At 38.9% G+C, this 22667-nt stretch overlaps 1 long non-coding RNA gene across 1 annotated transcript in view; it reads left to right on the plus strand.

The window, feature by feature from the left end:
* The window catches only part of LOC122217481, a 235454-nt gene that overhangs the window by 63402 nt on the left and 149385 nt on the right, over positions 1–22667 (plus strand). The window contains exons 3-4 of the long non-coding RNA XR_006201524.1: positions 2996–3043; positions 14435–14577. This is a non-coding gene — a long non-coding RNA (uncharacterized LOC122217481). The remainder of the gene's footprint in view (positions 1–2995; positions 3044–14434; positions 14578–22667) is intronic.

Raw genomic sequence — 22667 nt, forward strand, 5'->3', positions numbered from 1 at the left:
ATCCACAGATCCAGAGCTTTGGCATTATGAATAAATCTTGCGTGAAGCTCTGTGGGTCCCGAATGTCAGGGATCTTCCTCTTTTTATTCAGAGGGAAATTTTCATTGCTCTTCTTTCAGAGCTATGAAGTAAGACTTTCCCTTTCTCTCTTTCTGAATAATGTGTCTGAAGATGTTACATCTGATATTGCTTCAGCAAATTTGGCCTCATGACAGTAGGTAGAAGGATAGGAGAGATTCATCAGTGATGCATCGTGGCAAATCACCATTGCACTGAAGAATCAAAGTAACCCTGAAATTCATACACTCTTTATATTTTTGAAGTTACAGCAGTCATTTTCCTATATTTGTTGTTTAAAGCATTTTGAATTTTCTGTTACTTGCTGTTGGGAAAGGCTGTTTTCTGCATGTGGTCTTTCAACACCCAGGCACATAAGTATGGGCCTTGAGCCTGAGACACTTCCTTACCAAGAGATAAAGAGCCCATACAGCCCGTGCCAGGCTTACTGCCTTGTGTGGGAATATCCCTGTTCCTAGCTCAGTATATACTCCTTTGTTCTGTTTAAGCATGTATGTCAATGGCCTTCAGGCATGCCTTCAGCTTCTGTCAGTGTTTCAGACTCCACATGGGAAGGGTGAGGTCCTTGCATTGCAGTATGAGAAGGGTACATGTAGGTAAATTGCCCTGCATTAGCTACCATGAGCGACCCATGATTAAACCTAGTATTGCTTTGTCTCTTCTCTATGTAAGTAAAGCATTGTTTCATCCAATGCTTGACTGCATTGGGTCTTCCTTGGGAAGTCTGGTACCAGATACAATGTGTACAAGCATTTGGAATCCTCTCTTGGGATTGGTGACTGGGACATGATGTTCTGTTGGACAAGCGCAAACAAAAGGCATCCTAACAATCAGAATATTTAGTTGGGTTAAACACTCCTATTGCAGCTTACTGCTGCTAATTCCCCCTTCCTCTTCTAATAAAATTCTTGCCTGGCTGCTTTTTAAAATATCTGACTAGATGGATAAGAATTTAGTGATCCTTTACTATGTATCAAGTACTTTTCCAACCACTGTACGTGTATTGAATCATTCAGTCCTCAAAATAACCTAATAAAAGTTAATGCTACTATTATCCCCCTTTTACAGTTTAGGAAGCTGCGAGCTTTCCCAAAGTTGCATTGATTGCCAGTAGGTGTGGAGTCAGGATTTGAACGTAGGCTCTCTGTTTCCAAAGGCTGAGGTTTTAACCACAACGCTATTCTATGAAATGCTTGCTTTTGTTGATTCACTATATTGTGGATATACTCTCACAACAGTATTACCAATTGCTTCAGTGCATTCAGTCATTTGGATAGTATGCTGTATTTAATTTACACCCCCCTTTTGTGCATTTATTTTTTTTTCTATTTTTTTCTTTCAATTAGTGACCTGCCATGTATATCATTATATATTATTTTAGAAAGTCTCTGTAATTATTTCTTTTCTTTTTAAATTTTTTTTAATGTTTATTCATTTTTGAAAGAGACAGAGCACAAGCAGGGGTGGGGCAGAGAAAGAAGGGGACACAGAATCTGAAGCAGGCTCCAGGCTCTGAGCTGTCAGTACAGAGCCCAACGCAGGGCTCCAATTCACAAACCGCGAGATCACGACCTGAGCGAAGTCGGACGCTCAACCGACTGAGCCACCCAAGCGCCCCTCTGTAATTACTTCTTTAGAAACATTTTTAGAAGCAGGAAATCTTGAACTAATGGCCAGTATATTTTAAGTTGAAAATCACAAAGTTGGACTCCAAAAAATATTTATCAATTTATATTTCTACCAGGAGTATATCTTCTTTGATATTTTAGCACAAAGTTTGGGAAGCATTGCCATTTAAACTAGAAATACCTTTAATCGGTTTTTCATATGGATTTTTCTGTTCCTAATTACTTTATTTCTCAAGGTGATTTTTCTTTCCCCCCCTCTCTTGTATAGTACCTATGAGAATTGTATATTTTTAACATATATTTGAGGTTTTGTTCTGTTTTTTGAAAGAGACAAAGCGCGTGTGTGGCAGGGGAGGGGCAGAGAGAGAATCTTAAGCAGGCTCCACGCTCAGTGCAGAGCTCAGTGGTGGGCTCAATTCCTGGACTGTGAGATCATGACTGAGCTGAAATCAAGAGTCAGACCCTCAACCAACTGAGCTACCCGGGTGCCCCCATATAATTTAAATTTCAAAGGATTATTCTGTGAACTTGCCGTGTATTTAAGTTTTTTTTTTTTTCCTGAGACCATGAGACCTCACTAAGATTTTCACTTGATAGGGACATTACTTAGATATTGTGGTTGAAAATGCTATTAGAAAGTAAAAAAATATTTTGGGGCTGGAATCACTTAACTTGGCAACTTACTTAGATCTCATTTACTAGTTTCCTGTTTTCTTACTTTTCGTAAGTTTAGATATCATAGTGACATTTAAACTCATGTTCAGGGGCGCCTGGGTGGCGCAGTCGGTTAAGCGTCCGACTTCAGCCAGGTCACGATCTCGCGGTCTGTGAGTTCGAGCCCTGCGTCAGGCTCTGGGCTGATGGCTCGGAGCCTGGAGCCTGTTTCCGATTCTGTGTCTCCCTCTCTCTCTGCCCCTCCCCCGTTCATGCTCTGTCTCTCTCTGTCCCAAAAATAAATAAAAAAACGTTGAAAAAAAAAAAAACAAAAAAAAAAAACCTCATGTTCATAAAGAAAAGCAACTGAACAAGTCCAAATAGTTTATATTATTATTAAGAATAATAGCATGGTTTAAGTTAAGGGATTTTTTTTTTTTTACTGACATTTCATCCTGTTTTCACAGATACATTGCCACGTAAGGACTTATCTTTCATACCAGTGGTGAAGTTGGCTCAGTTAACAGTTTTAAAAACTAATACCTGTGATCACAGAATCGATTCTTACCTAAACTAACAAATTTCCCCAAACTGTTTATGGATTACTAAGACAATATTTTCTTCTTTATTTTCAGCTGTTAGAAAGCAAGCTTTAGGGTGAAGTAGAACCAGCGTAAATGAAGGTAACTACAAAGTTAATATTGATTATGCCTTTTTCCCTACCTGTCTTTCGGATTGTTTTCTTTGCATGTCTCATATCTCTTGTCCCTGCTTATGCAAGGCACTCTCTCTTGCTCTAGGCTTCTCACTGTTTTGAGACATAAAAGGGAACATCAAAGCCTTTTATCGTGTGAATTTCAGATCTAAGTGTACACTGATAATATTGAAGGACTCAATGTCACACCAGGCTTGTGAGTTTAGTTCAGCAGTGCCCTTCATTTGTACTGATCGTAACATTTCATCCCTGCCTGAATCTCAGATGATAACTACTGATGAGAGACTTTGGATTCATCGTTGGAGTCAGAAAATCCCAGATAGTGTCTTTTCTTGGGATATTTTATTCTACTTTTTGAAAACATTCTGAACAAACATACTTTTCTGGAAATATGATGCCTAGGAATGTAGATCATACTGGGAAAAATCAAAATGAATAGTACAAAGCTCTAGTCACATTGTGATTTTGTGCTATTAGATTGTATATAAGGTTATTTACTTCTTAAGGTGAAGAAGTAAGCTAGTCAAAAAATAGCTCTCTGTGTCTCAAATTGATGAACTTTAGGGGCACCTGGGTGGCTCAGTTGGTTATGCATCCGACTTCGGCTCAGGTCATGATCTCACAGCTTGTGAGTTCAAGCCCCACATGGGGCTCTGTGCTGACAGCTCAAAATCTGGAGCCTGCTTTGGATTCTGTGCCTCTCTTTGCCCCTCCCCCACTCGTGCTCTGTCTCTTTCTCCGTCTGTCTCTCAAAACTAAACATTAAAAAAAATTGATGAACTTTAAAGTTTGATATGCTCTAGTCAAATATCTTGCTTCAGAAGGTGTTGTTTATATTCCAGTCATTTTTACTATTATTCGTATTGTATATATTTCATGTTTTTAGAAATGAAAGTGTTATTGGTTATATTCTTATAACACTTATAAATACTGATGCAAAACTAGCCAAGGTGTGATATCTTTACAAATTAAGTTCTAAATTAAAAAAGCGAAAGGTCTGTGTTTTTGAACTTTCCCAAGGGAGTATTCTTAGGTAATTTATTCATTTACTGTTCCTTGTAAAGACTGAAAGTTTTGTCTGTTTATAATTTGTGGTTTCTGTTGTCATATCTGCAGGATTAGGGAAGTTGCCCCAAATCTTCCCTTACTTCTGACATTAACTGTAAGTTTGGGGCTACCCAAGAACATCTGCAGAGTTGATAATTTGCTAGAAAGATTCACAGGACTTGCTGAAAACTGTTAGACTCATGCTTAGAGTTTATCACAGCGAAAAGAAACCTACTAAATGCAGTCAAGGAAAGAGACACATGGGACAGAGTACAGGAAAGCTCACAACGAGGCTCTGCTGGTTGTCCTCTCCCAACAGAGTCATGGCAGCATTAGCTCCACCTAGGATGATCAGTAGCATTAGGCACAGAGCATTGTCAGCTGTGTGTATGTTGTGACGTGTTCCTCTGGAACATTGAGCCTTGGTGTCTAGGGTTTTTTAATGGGGCTTGGTTATGTAGACATGGTTGACTAACCTCAATCTTCAGCTCCTCTGGAGGTTGAGCTGATACCATATTACCCACAGCCTGCACCGCAAGTCACAAGGCTGGACTATTGGTAGTTGCTGGGGTTCAGATAAACAAGGACACTCTTTATCAGTGAGGACATGCCAGTGGCTTAGAGCTTGCTTCTCAGGAGTCAAGGGCAGAGGCAAGACCACTCATTGGGCAAGGTTACATTTTTTTTACTACACACTCATCAAATTTAACAGCTATCTTTTCAAACACTTGAATGGATAGTGAAGGATGCTTCCCATATATTAGGGGTAGGAATAGTGTGTGTCATTTCAGGAAGGTGACAGGGGTGTGGTTTGTGTGTAGGTTACGATGAGTCAGCTGCTGTTTGGACCTGTAGGTAGTTTTGAGGCCACCAACAGAAGCATTTATCCTTTGGCCAATACTAGGGTGGTTGCCATCAAGTGTCAAGAGCCTACAGCATGCCTACATTATTCATAAGACAATAAAAGAAACCTTTCTGAAAGCATATTAGAGTAAATTAATTCTATGGATAGGGCAGCATATTTGCTTAAGAATTAAGAAAAAAGTAATATCAGTTTTATATTCCACTTAAGCACATTTCCATTTGTTTGAGAAAACACCTCCATTATTTAGCTATGAATCAACTTTTTGAGTGAACAGTGAAGGATCAGATAGACAAATGTGTTCCTAAAGTTTTTATGGGTAGAATTCTACAACAGAAACCTGTTTGTTCCTCACAGTTTTTTCTGGTTCTGCGAATATTTTATGTCATCTCTCTCAGAGCTTATCTCTCCTATTAGATGAGAAGACATACACCACGCCGTGTCCTGCAGTCTTAGCCATCTTGATTCAGCACAGCTCCATCCTTCCAGTTGCTCAGGCCAAAAACCTTTAGTTACTATTGCTGCATAACAAATCACTATAGCCTTACTGAATTAAAACAAGACCCACAATTCTATAGATCAGAAATCTGGGCATGGTATGTATGGACTGTCTCCTCAGGGTCTCACAAGGCCAACAAACTCAAGCTACATTTTCATCCACAGAATGGAGTTTTCTCCCAAGCTCATTCAGGTGGTTGACAGAATTTGGTTACTTGTGGTTATAGAACTGAAGCCATTTTCTTGTTGGATATTTGCCATAGTTTACTCACTCTGAGCTCTTAGAGGCCTTTCTCAGGTCCTAACCATGTGGTGCTCTTACAAGATGGCAGTTTACTTCTTCTGCCTGGTATTTTCTAGTCTGTTAAGATGGACTTTTTATATAATGTCACATAATTACTATAGTGACTATCCAGTTATCTTTGTCATTTAATGTAACCTAATCAAATGAATAATTGTCCATCATATTCATGGTTCCTGTCCACACTCAAGATGTGGAGATTATTCAGGGTTTATATACCAGGAGATGGGAATCTGAGAGTTAGAATTCTCACTTTCTCATCTTTGTATTGTATTATTTAATTAAATAATCACATGTTGCTGGAAGACCAACTTTGAAAGAAAAAAATTTAGGAAGTAAAAATAAGCCAGAGACTTGAAGCATCCAAAATTTGTAGAGGAAAGAAAATTTTAAAGTTCAGTGTATCCAAAAAGTTAGGAAAGGAGAAAACAGGAAACGAATAAATTGCATGGTTAAAAAACAAAATAAGATGGTAGAAATAAATTCATATCTATCAATAACACCACAGTGTTCATTATCAAACCTGCTATGAATAGGAAGAGATTCTTTCACTGGATAATAGAATGCAATCCAGGGGCACCTGGGTGGCTCAGTAGGTTGAGCATTTGATTTTGGTTCAGGTCATCATCTCAAGGTTCATGAGTTCAAGCCTTGCATTGGGCTCGCTGCTGTCAGCACGGAGCCTGCTTCAGATCCTCTGTCCACAACCCCCACCCCCCAACCCCCCACCCTTCCCCTGCTCACGCTCTCTCTCTCAAAAATAAATAAAACATTAAAAAAAATGCAATCCAATTACATGAAGTTTAAAAAGTTCCCCTGAAACGTAGTGATAGGGAAAGGTTTATCCACCAATTAATTGAGCTAATGTTTATGCAAGATGGTTTCTAAAGACTTTCAGCAAATCCAAGTCTCTTCCCTCATGAAATTCACATTATAGTGGGGGGTGTTGATAATAAACAAATACACCATATAATATGTTAGGGAGTGATCAGTACTACTAAGCATAGAGCAGAATAAAGGGATATAGTGTAGTTTGGTGGGTAGGAGGGCCCTCACCTTTCAGATGGGCTGTTCAGGGATACCTGTGTGAGATAATGGGATCTCAGTGGCTTGAGAGAATGAACCATGTGGGTATCTGAAAGCAGAGTGAACATAGAGACCTTGAGATGGGATTGTGCTTTGTGTGTTTGAGTAGCAGCAGGTTGGTAATGTGGCAGAAGCAGAAAAGGCAAAGGAGGAGGTGCTGGGGAGAGAGAATGGCAGGGGGCAGATCATGTAGGCTTTAAATGAAAAAGAAATGGCTGGAGAAATTTATTGAGCACTTATTTTGTACCATACTTAGTACTTAGTTGTAGAAATACTCATTGTAGACAACACGTACGGGTCTTGTTTTCTTGAATCTTTTGCTGAATCTTCTGTGAAATATCATAGTCATAAAACCATAACAGTACCTTGCCCTCTTTGAAAATGGTGGGTTTGCTCAAGCTCACCCAGGGCCATGAAAACTACTAAATTCTTTATTTCTTTCCCTCCATCTTCTTTCAAAACTATGATCTTTTGTTTCCTGTTTCAAGAGTTACAATTAATTAATCAGTTTATTTTCTTGTGTTGAGAACTTTCAGGACTTTTTCTTTTGGCAACTTTCAGGTGTGCACCACAATGTTATTAAGTATAGTCATCATGCTGTGACTTACATCCCCTTGATGTATTTATTTTATAATAGGAAATTTGTGCCTCTTGACCCTTTTCACCCATTTTGCCTATCCCCAACTGTCCTGCCTCTTAGGAACCACCATTCTGTTCTTTTTATCTGTGAGGTGTGTTTTGTTTGTTTGTTTCTTAGATCCCATATAGAAATGAAATCATACGATATTTGTCTTTCTCTGATTTATTTCACTTAGCACAATTCTCTCAAGGTTCATCCATATTGCAAATGGCAAGGATGCATTCTTTTTTGTGGCTCAGTAGTATTCCATTGTTTATATATATCACATCTTCTTTATTCATTCATCAATCACTGGACACTGAGGTTGTTTCCATATCTTGGCTATTGTAAATAATGCAGCAATGAGCATAGGGGTAATTACAGTTCTAATTAAAGTTTTTGTTCAGATAAATATCTAGTAGTAGAATTGGTAGGTCTTATGGTATTTCTATTTTTAATTTTTTGAGGAACTTCCAAACTGTTTTCCATGGTGGCTGCACCAATTTACATTCCTTCAAACCGTGAATGAGGTTCCTTCTTTTCCACAACCTTGCCAACACTTTTTTGATAATAGTTATTCTAACATGTATAAGGTGATATCCATTGTGGGTTTGATGTACATTTTCTTGATGATTAGCAATATTGACAGTTTTTCATGTGTCTGTTAGCCATTTGTCTTCTTTGGAAAATGTCTATTGAAATCCTTTGCCCTGTTTTAAATTGGATTGTTTGGGTTTTTTTCCTTTTGAGTTTATGAGTTTTTATATTTATTTTTTACCTTTTAACTTTATTTTTTAATTTTTAAAAAATATTTCTAATATTTACTTATTTTTGAGAGAGAGAGAGAGAGAGAGAGAGGGAGTGAGCAAGTGGAGGAAGGGCAGAGAGAAAGGGAGACACAGAATCTGATGCAGGGCTCGAACTCATGAACCATGAGATCATGACCTGAGTTGAAGTTGGACACTTAGCTGACTGAGCCACCCAAGTGCCCCCCCTTTTAACTTTATTTTTAAATTCAAGTAAAACATACAGTGTTATATTAGTTTATTTTGGATTATTAATCCCTTGGATTAATCCCTTACCAGATACATGATTTCCAAATATTTTTTCCCACTCAGTAGAGTGCCTTTTCATTTGTTAATGGTTTCCTTTCCTGTTTGTGCAGAAGCTTTTTATTTTGATGTCATTTCTTTTGTTTATTTTTGCTTTTGTTGCCTTTGTTTTTGGAGTCGGATCCAAAAAATCATTGCCAAGACTGATGTCAAGGAGCTTACTATCTATGTTTTCTTCTAGGAGTTTTATGGTTTCACATCTTACATTCAAGTCTTTAATCCATTTTGAGTTAATATTTGTATGTGGTGCAAGATAGTAGTCTAATTTCATTCTTTTGCATGTGGCTGTCAAATTTTCCACTACCATTGATTGAAGAGACTGTCTCCCCCCCCCCCCCCATTGTATTTAGACAGAGCGAAAGAGAGAGGGAGAGAGAGAGCGCCCCTGAGTGGGGGAGAGGGGCAGGAGGAGATGGAGAGAATCTTAAGCAGGCTTCATGCTCAGCACAGAGCCCAACGTGGGGCTTGATCTCATGACTGTGAGATCATGACCTGAGCCAAAATCAAGAGTCAGATACTCAACTGACTGAGCCACCCAACTTCTTGGTATGTTGCATTTCCATTTTTTGTTTGTCTCAAGATATTTTTTGATCCCATCATTGATCAACTGGTTGTCTGGTAGCATGGTGTTTAATTTTGACATATTTGTGATTTTTCCAGTTTTTTTACTGAAGTACATATACAGTGCTATATTAGTTTCAGGTGTACAAAATAATGATTCAACAATTCCATTACTCAGCGCTCAGCATGGTAACTCTTCTCTCAGTCTTCTTTATGTAATTCAGCATCCCCCTTCCTACGCCTGCCCTCTAGCAGCTACCAGCTTGTTCTCTGTATTTAAAAATCTGTTTTTTTGGTTTGTTTCTTTTTTATTTCTTCATTTTTTTTTTGTTTCTTAAATTCCATATATGAGTGAAATCATATGGTATTTGTCTTTGTGTGACTGACTTATCTCACTTAGCATTATACCCTCTAGGTGCATCCATGTTTGCAAATGGCAAGATATTCTTTTTTATGGTTGACTAATATTCTATTGCATATATACACCCCTCATCTTCTCTATTCATTCATCTATGGATGGCCCCTTAGGTTGTTTACACATCTTGGCTATTGTAAATAATACTGAAATAAACATAGGGGTGTATATGTCTTTTTGAATTAGTGTTTTCATATTTTTTGGGTATAAATATCCAGTAGGGAAATTACTGGGTCATATGGTAATTCTATTTTTGATTTTTGGAGGAAACTTTATACTGTTTTCCACAGTGATTGTACCAATTTGCATTCCCACCAACAGTGCATGAGGGTTCATTTTTATCCACATTCTTGCCAACACTTGTTATTTTTTTATATTTTGGTTGTAGCCACTCTGACAGTGGAACATGATATTTCATTGTGGCTTCTTCTTATAGTTGATTTCTAGTTTCATATCATTGTGGTTGGGAAAGATGGTTGATGTGATTTCAGTCTTCATAAATGCATTGAGACTTATATTGTGGCCTAACATCTGACCTATCCTGGGGAATTTTCCATAGGCACTTGAGAAGAATATGTATTCTGCTTTTGGATGGAATATTCTCTATATATCTACTAAGTCCATACGGTTTAATGTATCCTTTAAGACCAGTGTTTTCTTGTTGATTTTCTGTCTGGATGATCTATCCATTGATGTAAGCAGGCATTATAGTCTTCTCTTATTATTGTATTACTGTCAATTTCTCGCCTTTGTTCTGTTCATATTTGCTTTATGTATTTAGGTACTCTTATGTTGGGTGCATAAATATTTACAGATTTTGTATTATTTTATTGGATTAACCCCTTTGTAATTATGCAATACCCTTCCTTGTCTTTTATTACAGTCTTGGTTTTAAAGTGTGTTTTGTCTAAGGGTAGCTGCTTCAGTTTTCTTTTGGTTTCCATTTGCATGGAACATCTTTTTCTGTCCCTTCACTTACAGTCTGTGTGACCTCTGTTTGATACTTTCATATGTTTTCTCTTTGTTGAGCTTCTCACTGTGTTCATTCTTCTCCTAAGTTTGGTGAGCATTTTTGTAATCATTACTTTGAACTCTTTTTTAGATAAATTATCTGTTTCATGAAGTTTTTTACCCTGAGTTTTTAATCTTACTCTTTCATTTGGAACATCTTCCTCTGTTTCCTCATTTTGCATGACTCTCTGTGTTTGTTTCTATGTTTTAAGTGGGACACCTACCTCTCCCAGTCTTGGAGGAGTGGTTTTGTGTAGGAGATGAAGCTTGTTGTTCAACATTTTTGGTTGTTTCTTGAACTTTTGTGGTGGTCTAAGCAGTCTGATGTATTTTTGATCTGTCCTGGGTGTTGCGAGTCGGCAGAGACCTGTCTGTGTTTCAAAGGGAGGGTCTTAGCACCTAGTTTCAGGCTGATCGGAAATCATACCCTCAGGTTGCAGCTTTTAAAATATGCCAAAATATGTAGTCCTGTTGGATTGCAATCGTAAACCCTGTCGGCCTCCCCTCCACGTTATCTGGAGGTGTTTCTAGGTGACAGTTGCAAAAATCAGGGCTCCAGAGGAGTGTATAAGCTCCTTTCTGGGAGGCACCAGCAAGCTGTAGTGAGGCCAAGGGAAAGCACAAAGATGATGTACCTGGGCCTACCTACATTCCCTGAGAGAACCTCCATAGGTTCTAGATTTGTGGCAAACCTGAAGCCTGCTTCTCAGGATAAAACTCCAGGACATGTGAGTAGGCCTTTTTCCCAGGAAGGCTGGGGTGTGTTCAGTCTGCTATGTGTGTCGTGTCCTGGAGGTGGGAGCCTGCCAAGAACTCTCTGATTGTTACAGTCCTCTGGGACGTTGGAACAAAAACCACCTAATCACCAGAGCCAGGTGATTTAGGAGAGGCCCTTTTGTGGTTTGTGCACACCTGTAGGCTTCTGTGAGGTAGGTGGGGAGTGCAGGAACTGTTTGGCTTTAGCAGATCATCGGGAGAGTGAATGAATTGTGTGCACCTGCTGGCGCTAATGTACAGAAAGTGCAGAAATTATGCCAGCCAGCACCTCCATTCTCAGGGGTCCTGACAGGCTCTTGCCCCTCTGGCAGACACTTTAAGGATCTCCTTCACAAATAGGCTAGGGATCTTTCAAACGGCTGCTTTGTGCTGTGCCCCAAGGCAATTGAGTCTGCATGTAAGCACCTAAGAGAGGTATATTATTTCCCTACAGTATTTTGGGCTTCCTAGATGTAAGCCCCATTGTTTTTCAAAGTCAGATGTTTTGGGGTCTCATCACCCTGATGCAGATCTCAAGGGTTGAGGTGACAGGTTGGTGGCCAAATCCCTTGTTCCTCAGGAAGAGGCTCCCACATTTGGAGATCCCTTCTGACGATGGGTCCCTGCACGGGCTGGTGGGGGGGAGATGGGATTCTCTCAAGACTGCATCTCTGCCTTTGCTACCCATCCCACCATGGCCCTTTTGTCCTTTGTTGTTAGAAAGCTGCTCCATTTGTAGCTGTCAGTTTGGTATGTCCATGGGAGGAGATAAATTTAGGATCTTCCTAAACTTGCCAACTTGGACCATCCCCTCAAGAATTAAATTTGGAATATTTCATGGCTGGGCAATTTTTGGTCTGTCTTTTGTGATGAATCACTGACCATTCAACAATACAACAACTTCTGGCTATTTTGTGTTCCCCAGCAGCAAGTTTGCCAAACAGCACTTTGCATGACAAACCACATTTTATCTATGTGCATCTGAGCTTTCTAAATAATCTTTGCAAAGCATCTATTTATACCGCAAAGTTTCCAAATGTTTGTTTCAATTGTTGAGGGGAAAAGTATTGGTTTGGAGGGCAGTAGAATTGGTCATTTTCGCTACCCATTTTGCATGTGTTTCACTCCATTAAGTCTAGGCTTGTGACATTTAGAAAAGGATTTATTTGTCACAATTCAACTGCAAATAGGACATTCCCTTGTGAGTGTTTTTGAAAATGTATGGCAACCCCTCCAGTGCTTCATTTGGCTGTGTAGAGATTGCCAAAACCCATTGCTTTCAGATTTTTGCTGAATGCATTCAGCAGGACACCTTCTCTTTATTACTGAGCATTTAAAACTCATGAGAAAAAATGGAAGGTCCTGGAGTGGAGGTTCTATGCAGGTGTGGGGAGGAGGCCCTAGATAGAAGCAAGATTCTTCTCCCAATTTGGGGTCAAAACAAGTGACAACTAATAAGACAGAAAACATATTTATGCTTGGTATCCTATGTTTGATCTATTTTATTAGATATATTGAGTCATGTTTGTAAGTAGGCAGAGAAAAATCAAGCTGTGTGTGTGTGTGTGTGTGTGTGTGTGTGTGTGTGTGTGTGTGTTTACTTAGAGATAGCTTTTGTAATGGGGGATTTTCCTCATTCTTCCCATTAGTAACTGGGAGAGGAGACTGCTTCTTCTCTGATTCTGAAGTTATTTTTTGTTTTGTTTGTTTGTTTTTCCTGTAGAGTTCAATTAGGTTAACTTTGCCCTTCCCTCATTCTATCCTGATGAGCAAATTAGATTAAGTGTAATTAGTAACTAGGTTAATTGTGTATGTTCTTTTCAACTCATCTTCTTGGGAGGGAGGAAGCCCTGATCTGGCAAATGTTCTCCTCTGCTCTCTCTTCCCACCAGACTATGCCTACCCTATATGGTAGGGCCCCATGTGTGTCTGATGATGGAATTCGGTGAATGTGTCTTCCAACCCTGCTGTTTCCCTATAAAGGTTGATATTTCATTTCCATCTACAGTCTCTTATATTTCAAATTGTTCAGAACCCTGTTTGGGAAGAAGGTTGATATTTATTGGTGCCACCTCAGAGACTTCAACTGCAACCCAAAGGGCTGTTCTGTGGAAGTAGAATGCAAAAATCCAGTTATCCACCATCACTACACGAGAGAGACTCAAGTTCAAGCCAATAAGCAAAAATGACAAATTGCAATAATGATTTATCACTGTAAACAATGTCTGCATAAAGAGTCTGGCAATATCAATGTAACTAACAGAAAGCTGGTCAGCATTATACCTATAGAAATGTCTGACCAAAAGAAACCCATATGCCAGTGATAGGGACTCTGATCTCTTTCTGAGAAAAAAACAGACTAATGTGTCTCTTCCTTTTAAATGGTTTACTCTGATATTGCCTCAGCAATGAACAGTCCCACGTAACAATTGTTCTCTTAGCTTTCAACTTCCAGAACAGTAGTTGTAATCATTAAGCCTTACTTTGTGTGTGTGTGTGTGTGTGTGTGTGTGTGTGCGCGCGCGCGCGCGCACATGTGTGTGTGTGTGTGTGTGTGTGTGTGTGTGCACGCGCGCGCACATTTGTATGTGTATGTTTTAATTTTAATTCCGGTATAATTAATGTACAATGTTATATTAGTGTCAGGTGTACAATATAGTGGTGATTCAGCAATTCTATATATTATTCAGTGCTCATCATGATAAGTGTACTCTTAATCTCCTTCATCTATTTCACCCAACTTCCTCACCACCTCTCCTCTGGTGACTATCAGCTTGTTCCTTATAGTTAATCATTGTAGTTTTGATTTGCATTTCCCTGATGATGAGTGATATTGAGCATCTTTTCATGTGTCTGTTGGCCATCTGGATGTCTTCTTTGGAGAAATGTCTGTTCATGTCTTTTGTTCATTTTAATCAGATGATTTGTGTTGTGGGGTTTTCTGTTGTGTAAGTTATTTATATATTTTGGACTAACACCTTATTGGATATATCATTTGTAAATATTTTCTCCCATTCAATAGGTTATTTTTTTTGTTGTTGAGATACATACCTAGTAAAATGAAATAAACCAACAAAGCACTTTTTTACAGAATATATAGTTGTCAATTGAATGGCTGTCTGAATGAGGTTGAGTGGTAAAGACAGATGGAGACCATAGTGACCTGAGGCCGGCCGATGAAGACTTGGTTGTTGGTGGTTAAGGGATGTGACATGTGAGTGAACTGGACATGGGGTGAGTAACACAGTAAATATATGAGTTTTCTTATCTACATTCAAGAAATTGTGTGTTTGGTTTTCTCTTGTGCTCAAGACACCAGAAATTGGTCTGTTTTCCCAAATCCACTGAAGAATAATGTTTACATTTGCAGTATCTTTATTCTAGAGAGTTGTATTCCCCTGGTCAAGATACACATTGCTGATTTCTCCCTTGTTCAGCCTGTGAAATTATGGTCAGCCAGGTGGTCATCATGACTTATTTTACTCATTATACAAGTAGCATTAGCAGAAACGAATGCCTAGCCTTTCAGTTTATGCAGTACAGATGTTGGCTAGTTAAGCTTGCCTATAAATCATATTTTTTCCACAAACTCCAGCATATTCTATTTAGAGTGAGAAACTAATAGAGTTAACCTCTTAACATGCATTAAATCCAGGGTGATTTCAATTTTTAGCCTGATCAGAGTTTTATCTTTATCTTAATGGCTTCATTGAAGCACAGACAGATATTGAAAAATTCTATGTGCCTTATAAAAATGAACATTCCAAAAGAGTTCTGATTTGCTGAATGCAAACAGCATAAAGACTTGGCTCATTAGATACCAGCCTTCTGTTTTGAACAATGCTTATAGTGAAGTGATACAAAATAAATGGATACATATCCAGACTGTGTGGTTTAATATTCTAATTCTTAACTCTTGGATTGGGGTCCTATTGAATTTTGAAGTGTTGATGGAGAAATGGTATTGATGCAGCTTGGAATGAATAGGTGCAGAAAAGTTTTAATAGGAAGGACTTCTATCTTTATTTCTATAAAAACATACCCCCAGGAAAAAGGATCAGGGTCTATTAACCTAATCACCATTTCCAGACTGTGAGAAGAAAATAGGGCATTATTTTTTAATTTTTTTTTTTTTGCCACAATGATAAGTTTAAGCTCTCACACTCTGGGTTTCTGAGATGTGGTGTCTGTTTCTATGGGAACAGCAGTGGCAGTCAGCCCCTGAGTTGTCAGGCGCTTCTAATAACCTGGGGGAACTCCTGTCTGAGTGCTGAGTACTGGCCAACTTCTTCCTCTAGAATCTTTGGTCATTTAGTTACAAGTGACCTCTGAGCCTATAGAAATAACTTGAGATATAGGTTGTTAAAATACTTAAGTTCTGTTGAAATGAGTTATTTTGAAATCATATAGCATATATAAAATATGAGTCATATTGAAATATATAGCATATATATAAACAGTACACATAGCATATATATAAATAGTATATATAAAATATAAATAGTATAAAATATAAAATATATGATATATGATACATAGGTTATATAAATATGTAATTTTTATGGAAAATTATTTGGAAAAAAATGATTTAAGGAAGGCCATATAGTGCAAACAGAGCTCCTGCCCTTGAGAAACTTAAAATTTATCAGATAGTCAAGTTTCCTATATTCCATGCTCAAAATGTAGGGTCTTAGAATATATAGGGAACGTTCTAACCACATGCACTTTCTTTATTCCTGATGTGAGCTTCTGCTCTGAACTCTCTTTATTCTACTGTGAACGGGGATATATAAGATAGAAACAAATGTAAATATCTCTGCTTTAAGTCCTTAAGTGTCTCAAGTCTGGGAAAGTCCTTGAGTGGCTAGAACTTTGAGTTCTCTCCTCTAAGCCTTACCTGGGCACTCCTGTTGCTAAGAAGGAAAGCTGTCTCCCCCAGCATGCCCCTCAAACACATCTTGACCCTAAAGAGCCTCTCAGAACTCCTCACCAAAAGGCCTAATAACACTTTGCACTGCGAAGACTCTTTAGATTTTACAGTACTCTCATGTAGAACCCCCACACATCCATTTAGATATTAATGAATAGTGAGGACCTGCTATGTGCCAGGCTCTGTGCTAAGAGTGTGGTAGAGACGAAGTCTGCCTTCATGAAGTTTAGAATTTAGTGGGGGAAAAGCTATTACAGAAGCAGACAACACAACTCATTACACAATAGAGGGACCCAGTGTATTAGGAGATTTCAGGCGTGAGATCTGATTTATAATGGGCGTGAGTTTCATAGGAATTATTTCCTACAACCAAGATACAAATACTGAGTCTGAAATGTGTGGGTGGAACAGATTAGGGAGATGATGTATCCTGGTTTATGGCCTTTCCCCAATTTGTCTCACCTCTTTCTGCCTTTGCTGTCACCTCTGTTGGATATCTTTATGGTGGCCCTTTAGTGCTCTTTCACCACTTTTTGTCATTAATTGCTTAATATATTCCTCTTTGAGGAAGGTGAGGACAGTGGGGAGGGTCTGGCAGCAACATACAGGCATCCAGCAAGAAAATAATAATCCAAGGGCATCCGCACATTAAACAAACAGCACAGGTGGCAAGGATAGGTGAGGTCAGTGGGTTGAGGTGGCTAAGGAGGGCTTCATGAGAGAAGGACTTGGGCTGGGCCAAGAAATTTCTTCTGCACCCAGCTTCATGCTCTGAGCCAGCAGCTGCCAAGCCCACAGCCCTTCTGCCTGAACTTTCTTCTAGAGAGTGGCAAGGCAAATGTGGTGTTGAGGATAACCTGGCTACTGGTCACTGACTGAGAAATCATCAGATGATCCCTGGCAGGTGCATGGCAAGTAATACACTTAATCACATTTTTCTGTGGTAAGTCATTGCATGTGCCACTGGAGAGGATTAGCTCAGCCTGGGAGCTAGCCAGTGTCCCTCCACTTGTCCACACTGATTAACAATTTATGCTGGGTGAGGAGAAATTAATTTTTACCTCATTCACTTTATTGCTTGTGAAATCATGGCAGTGACTGTGGACTTTTTGTTTAAACATTTATATTTGTAGGTATTTTTATGTTATCACAAACTCTATTAAATGAACAGGTACATTTTAAATGCTAACATACAGTTGTTAATGAATTAATAATCCTGTGTCTCCAGAAGCCAGATATCTGTTAGAATTAGCTATATAAGCACATGACTCATGAATCCAGTATTCATGTATTCAGTATTAGAGCTTGGGAATCATCATTTCCATTGGGCTGAGGATTAGCACTGGGAACAAGTTTTCCTTTTTTCCTTCTTTCCTTCTTTTCCTTTATTTATTTAATAACATGTGCCCTGCTAAATGCCAGAGTACTTGAAGGATGTGAAGGATATATATATATATATATATATATACATATATATATATATATATATGTATATGTATATATATGTATATGTATATATATATATACACACACATACATGTATCTCCTATATGTAATTTTATATACTTGATATCTCTCTATATAATGTATTTATAGCATAATATGTAAATATATGTAACATAGGTATGCATTATTAGTTGTAATAGATATCTATCATCTATTTATAGAAAGACCTCTATATTAACAAGTTAATAAGCAATAGTAATTTAGTGGTGAGTGTTATATTGGGGCACACACAGGTGTATAGGGGTATAGGAAGGAAGGTTCTCTGGGATCATGCCATTGAAGCGGAGTTCAGAGGGAGATGTAGGTATTAGCTGATGATCTCTGTGTATGACAAGGCTGGAGAAGACATGAAGTAGATGGTCTTTGGGCTAGGGGGAGAATTATATGCCAAGTGTCAAAGGCAAAGGAAAGTATATATTCTTTAACTGTTTATCAGTCAGGATTGAGTTAGGAAGCTGACTATAAATGAGTATTTTAAACAGAGGATACTTGGCATAGAGAATTGGTTTCACAGGTATTAGAGTTCTAAAAGAGCAAAAAATGTGACATTGAGGTGGTTCAGAATTAGAAATCACAACCTGTGAGGTTGGTACAAGAGAGTAAAGCAAGCCAGAGCCTAGAACATGCAGGGAGAGGGCTGCAGTTTGGAGGGACCCACTTGGTCCTGATGTAGTATCTGTTTTATATGTTGCTGGATTCACTTTGCTAATAATTTATAGAGGATATTTTATGGATTTTTCTGAGGGACATTAGCTTGTAATTTCCTTTGCTTGTCAGATTTTGAATGAGGTTAAGCTGGTTTCATAAAATGAGTTGGGAAGTTTTCCTCCTGTTTTTGGAAAGCGTTCAGAGGAATGGTATTATTTCTTCCTTAAATGTATTACAGAATTCATCAGTGAAGTCACATGGGCCTGGAATTTTCTTTGTGGGAATGCTTTTGAGTAATAACTCAATTTTGCTAATAGAAAACAAACTAATATATTTATTATTTATATGCGTTTTGGTAAATATTCCTGTTCAAAGAATTTACCCACTTTTTTAAACATTTTTTTTAATGTTTATTCCTGAGAGAGAGAGAGAGAGACAGAGCTTGAGCAGGGAAGGGGCAGAGAGAGACAGAGGGAGACACAGAATCTGAAGCAGACTCCAAGCTCTGAGCTATCAGCACAGAGCCCAATGCAGGGCTCAAACTCACGAACCACAAGATCATGACCTGAGCCGAAGTCAATGCTTAACCCACTGAGCCACCCAGGTGCCCAAAAATTTACCCATTTAATCTGTGTTGTCAAATTTATTAGCATGAGGTTGCTTCCAATATTTCCTTATTATAATTCTAATATCTAACATTTGTAATGAAGTCCCTTCTTTTATTACTAATGTTGGTTATTTGTATTCTTTTTCCTTAACTGATCTTACTATGGTTGTGTCACGTTTATTAATCTTTGCAAAGAAGCAACTTCTGGCTTTGTTGATTTTTCTCTATTGTATGTCTACGTTTTACTTACTGATTTTTGCTGTTATTTTTGCTACTTGCTTCCCTCTACTTCCTATAGGTTTAATACTGCTATCTTTAGCTACATTCTTGAGTTAGATGCTTAAATCATTCATTCTGTTTTTCCCCTCAAATGTCTGTTTAAAGATAAAAAGTTTCCCATAAGTACTTCTTTAGCTGCATGGCACATGCTATTATTGCCCCTACTTCATTTTAATTCAGTTTGATTCCAGTGTGCTCAGAGAATATATTTGGTATGATTACAGTTCTTTGAAATTTGTTGAGACTTACTTTAAGACCTAGTATCTATTTTGGTAAATGTTCATACGGATTTGAAAAGCATTCATTTCTTATCCAGATTTATTGAGATATAACTGACACATAACATTGTGTAAGTTAGGGTATACAACTTGCTGATTTGATAAACTCATATACTGCAAAAATGATTACCACCATAGTGTTCGCTAACACCTCTATCACTTCACATAATCACCACTTCTTTTTTTGTAATGAGAACATCTAAAATCTGGTCTCCTAGAAAATATAGTATTATTAGCTATCATCACCATGCTATACATTACATCCACAGAACTTATTCATCATGTAACTGGAAGTTTGTACTCTTTTACCAATCCTTTGACCTCCTCATTTCCAACATGACCCATCTCCTGGTAACCACCATTAATTACCTGTTTCTTTGAGTTTGGCTTTTTTAGATTCCACATTTTGTTTTCCTTTGTCTAATTTATTTCACTTGGCACAATGCCCTCAAGGTCCATCCTTGTTGTCACAAATAGCAGGATTTTCTTCTTTCTCATGGCTAATATTCCATTGTGAGTATACAACATCTTTTTTAGCCATTTATCTATTGACAGATACAGGTTATTTTCATATCCTTCTTGGCTATAGTGAAAAATGCTGCAGTGAACATGGGAATACTGATATCTTTTTGAGATTGTGTTTTCATTTTCTTTGGATATATGCCTAGCAGTGGAATTGTTGGGTATGGTAGTTCTATTTTTAAATTTTTGAGGAACCTCTATGCTGTTTTCCATAGTAGCTGTACCAATTTACATTCCCATCAACAGGTCACAGGGGTTTTCTTTTTCCACATCCTCTCAAGCACTTGTTATTTCTTGTCTTTCTTTTTTTTTTTTTTACTTAAAAAAATTTTTTTTAACGTTTATTTATTATTGAGAAACAGAGAGCATGAGCATGGGAGGGGCAGAGAGAAGGGGAGACACAGAATCCGAAGCAGGCTCCAGGCTCTGAGCTGTCAGCACAGAGTCCAATGGGGGGCTCGAACTCACAAATCGCAAGATCATGACCTGAGCTGAAGTCGGATGCTTAACCCATTGAGCCACCCAGGTGCCCCTTCTTGTCTTTCTGATAATGGCCAGTCTAACAGGTGTGAGGTGATTTCTCACTGTGGTTTTGATTTACATTTTCCTAATGATTAGTGTAGTCAAGTGTCTTTTCCAGTTTGGGACAGTTCTCGGTCATATTTCTTTAAATATATTTCTGCCCCCTTTTGCACTGTTCTCCTTCTGGGAGTGCAATCATTTGTACATGTTAGTTTTGATGGTATCCCATAGATCATGTAGACTTTCTTCACTCTTTGATTCTTTTTTGTTTTTGTTGCTCTGATATTTCCAATTGATCTTTCTTCCAGCTCACTTGTTTTTCCTCTGCTTGGTCAGTATGCTGTTGAAACTCTCTGTTGTTTAGTCATTGTATTCTTAGTCATTCTTTTGTTTAGTCATTGTATTCTTCAGCTCCAAGATTTCTGTATTTTTTCCCCAGTGTTTTCTATATCTTTGTTGTTAAACTTCTCATTTTGTTTTTGTATTATTTTCCTCAAATCATTAAATTGTATCTATGTTTTCTTACAGTTCATTGAGCATCAGTAGAACAATTATTTTGAATTGTCAGGCAATTTCCTGCAGCTTCATTTCTTTGGGCTCAGCTACTGCAAGTTAACTCTATTCCTTTCATGGAGTCATGCTTCTCTGATTCTTAATAATCCATATAGCCTTTCTTAGGTGTTTTACACATTTGAAGAAGCAGTCACGTCTTCCAAACCTCAAGGACTCACTTAGGAAAGGGAAGATTTTTACTTGTGGGTGGAAGCATGTGGGATCATGCTAAGATATTGGGTCTAGTGGTACAGGGCACTCAGTGTGTGGTGGCACTGGATCTGAGAGGTGAGATGTCTCTCTTTTTAAAAATATTTATTTATTTTGAGGGAAAGAAAGAGAGTGCATGCATGAGTGAGTGAGCTGGGGAGGGGCAGAGAGAGAGGGAGAAAGAGAATCCCAAGCAGGCTCCATGCTCAGTGTGGAGTCCAACACGGGGCTCGATCTCATGACCGTGAGATCACAACTTGAGTTGATATCAAGAGTCAGATGCTCAATCAACTGAGCCACCCAATTGCCCTTGGTGTGACATCTCTTTGGGTCAGGCCACTGAGGTCTACGGCATCAATAACTCTGTAGTCTTTTGTGAGTACCTTGTGGTGTTTGCCATGGCTGTAAGTGCTGTGGTCTCCTCAGTGGGGCCTTCAGGTCCAGTAGGTAGGGACCAGAACAGGTAGTAATAGTGGCCAGATCCTGTGGTAAGCACATACTTTGCTGTGGACACCAGCAGGTACCTGTGTAGAGGCAGGGGCCAGTTATAGACACATGTTATGATGGGGGCCAGGGCAGGCAGCGAGAGCGGGGCCAACTATGGGCACTGAGAGCTGTTGGGGGCAGTCACCCCTGGGCATGAACATTGTGAAGAGCATCAGGCCAGTGATACGCAAACACACATCCCTCTATGCTGAGTGCTTGCACATTGATGGGGGTCTAGGATGATGTCAACTTGTATAGGTACAGGGGCTGGGACTGGCTGCTGGGCCATTTCTGGGGTTGCAGCAGGGACTAGAAGGAGGGAGTAGGGAGAGAATAAGGAAGGCTGGCATCAGAAAAAGAGAATACCTGTATGGCCAAGGCTGGTGAAATCTGCTGGGGTCCATGGCGTCAGTGCTGGCTCTTGTTTTCTTCAGTGGCAAAAGTTGCTGTATGTGTTTATAGAGCAAGGTGATTGTTCCTGCTGCATGGCTGCTACTGGTAGTCCCTGCTTTTCTTCCTTATTCTTAGACATTTCTATACACCTCAGGTTTTCTGATCTGGGTGGTTGAAATTGAAGCATGGTGGGGTGCCTGGGTGGCTCAGTCAGTTAAGTGTCCGACTTTGGCTCAGGTCATGATCTCATGGTCCGTGAGTTCGAGCCCCGCGTCGGGCTCTGTGCTGACAGCTCAGAGCCTGGAGCCTGTTTCAGATTCTGTGTCTCCCTCTCTCTCTGCTCCTCCCCTGTTCATGCTCTGTCTCTCTCTGTCTCAAAAATAAATAAACG

This window comes from Panthera leo, chromosome B1, assembly GCF_018350215.1.
Source record: "Panthera leo isolate Ple1 chromosome B1, P.leo_Ple1_pat1.1, whole genome shotgun sequence".
In the NCBI taxonomy this organism is placed as follows: Eukaryota; Metazoa; Chordata; class Mammalia; order Carnivora; family Felidae; genus Panthera; species Panthera leo.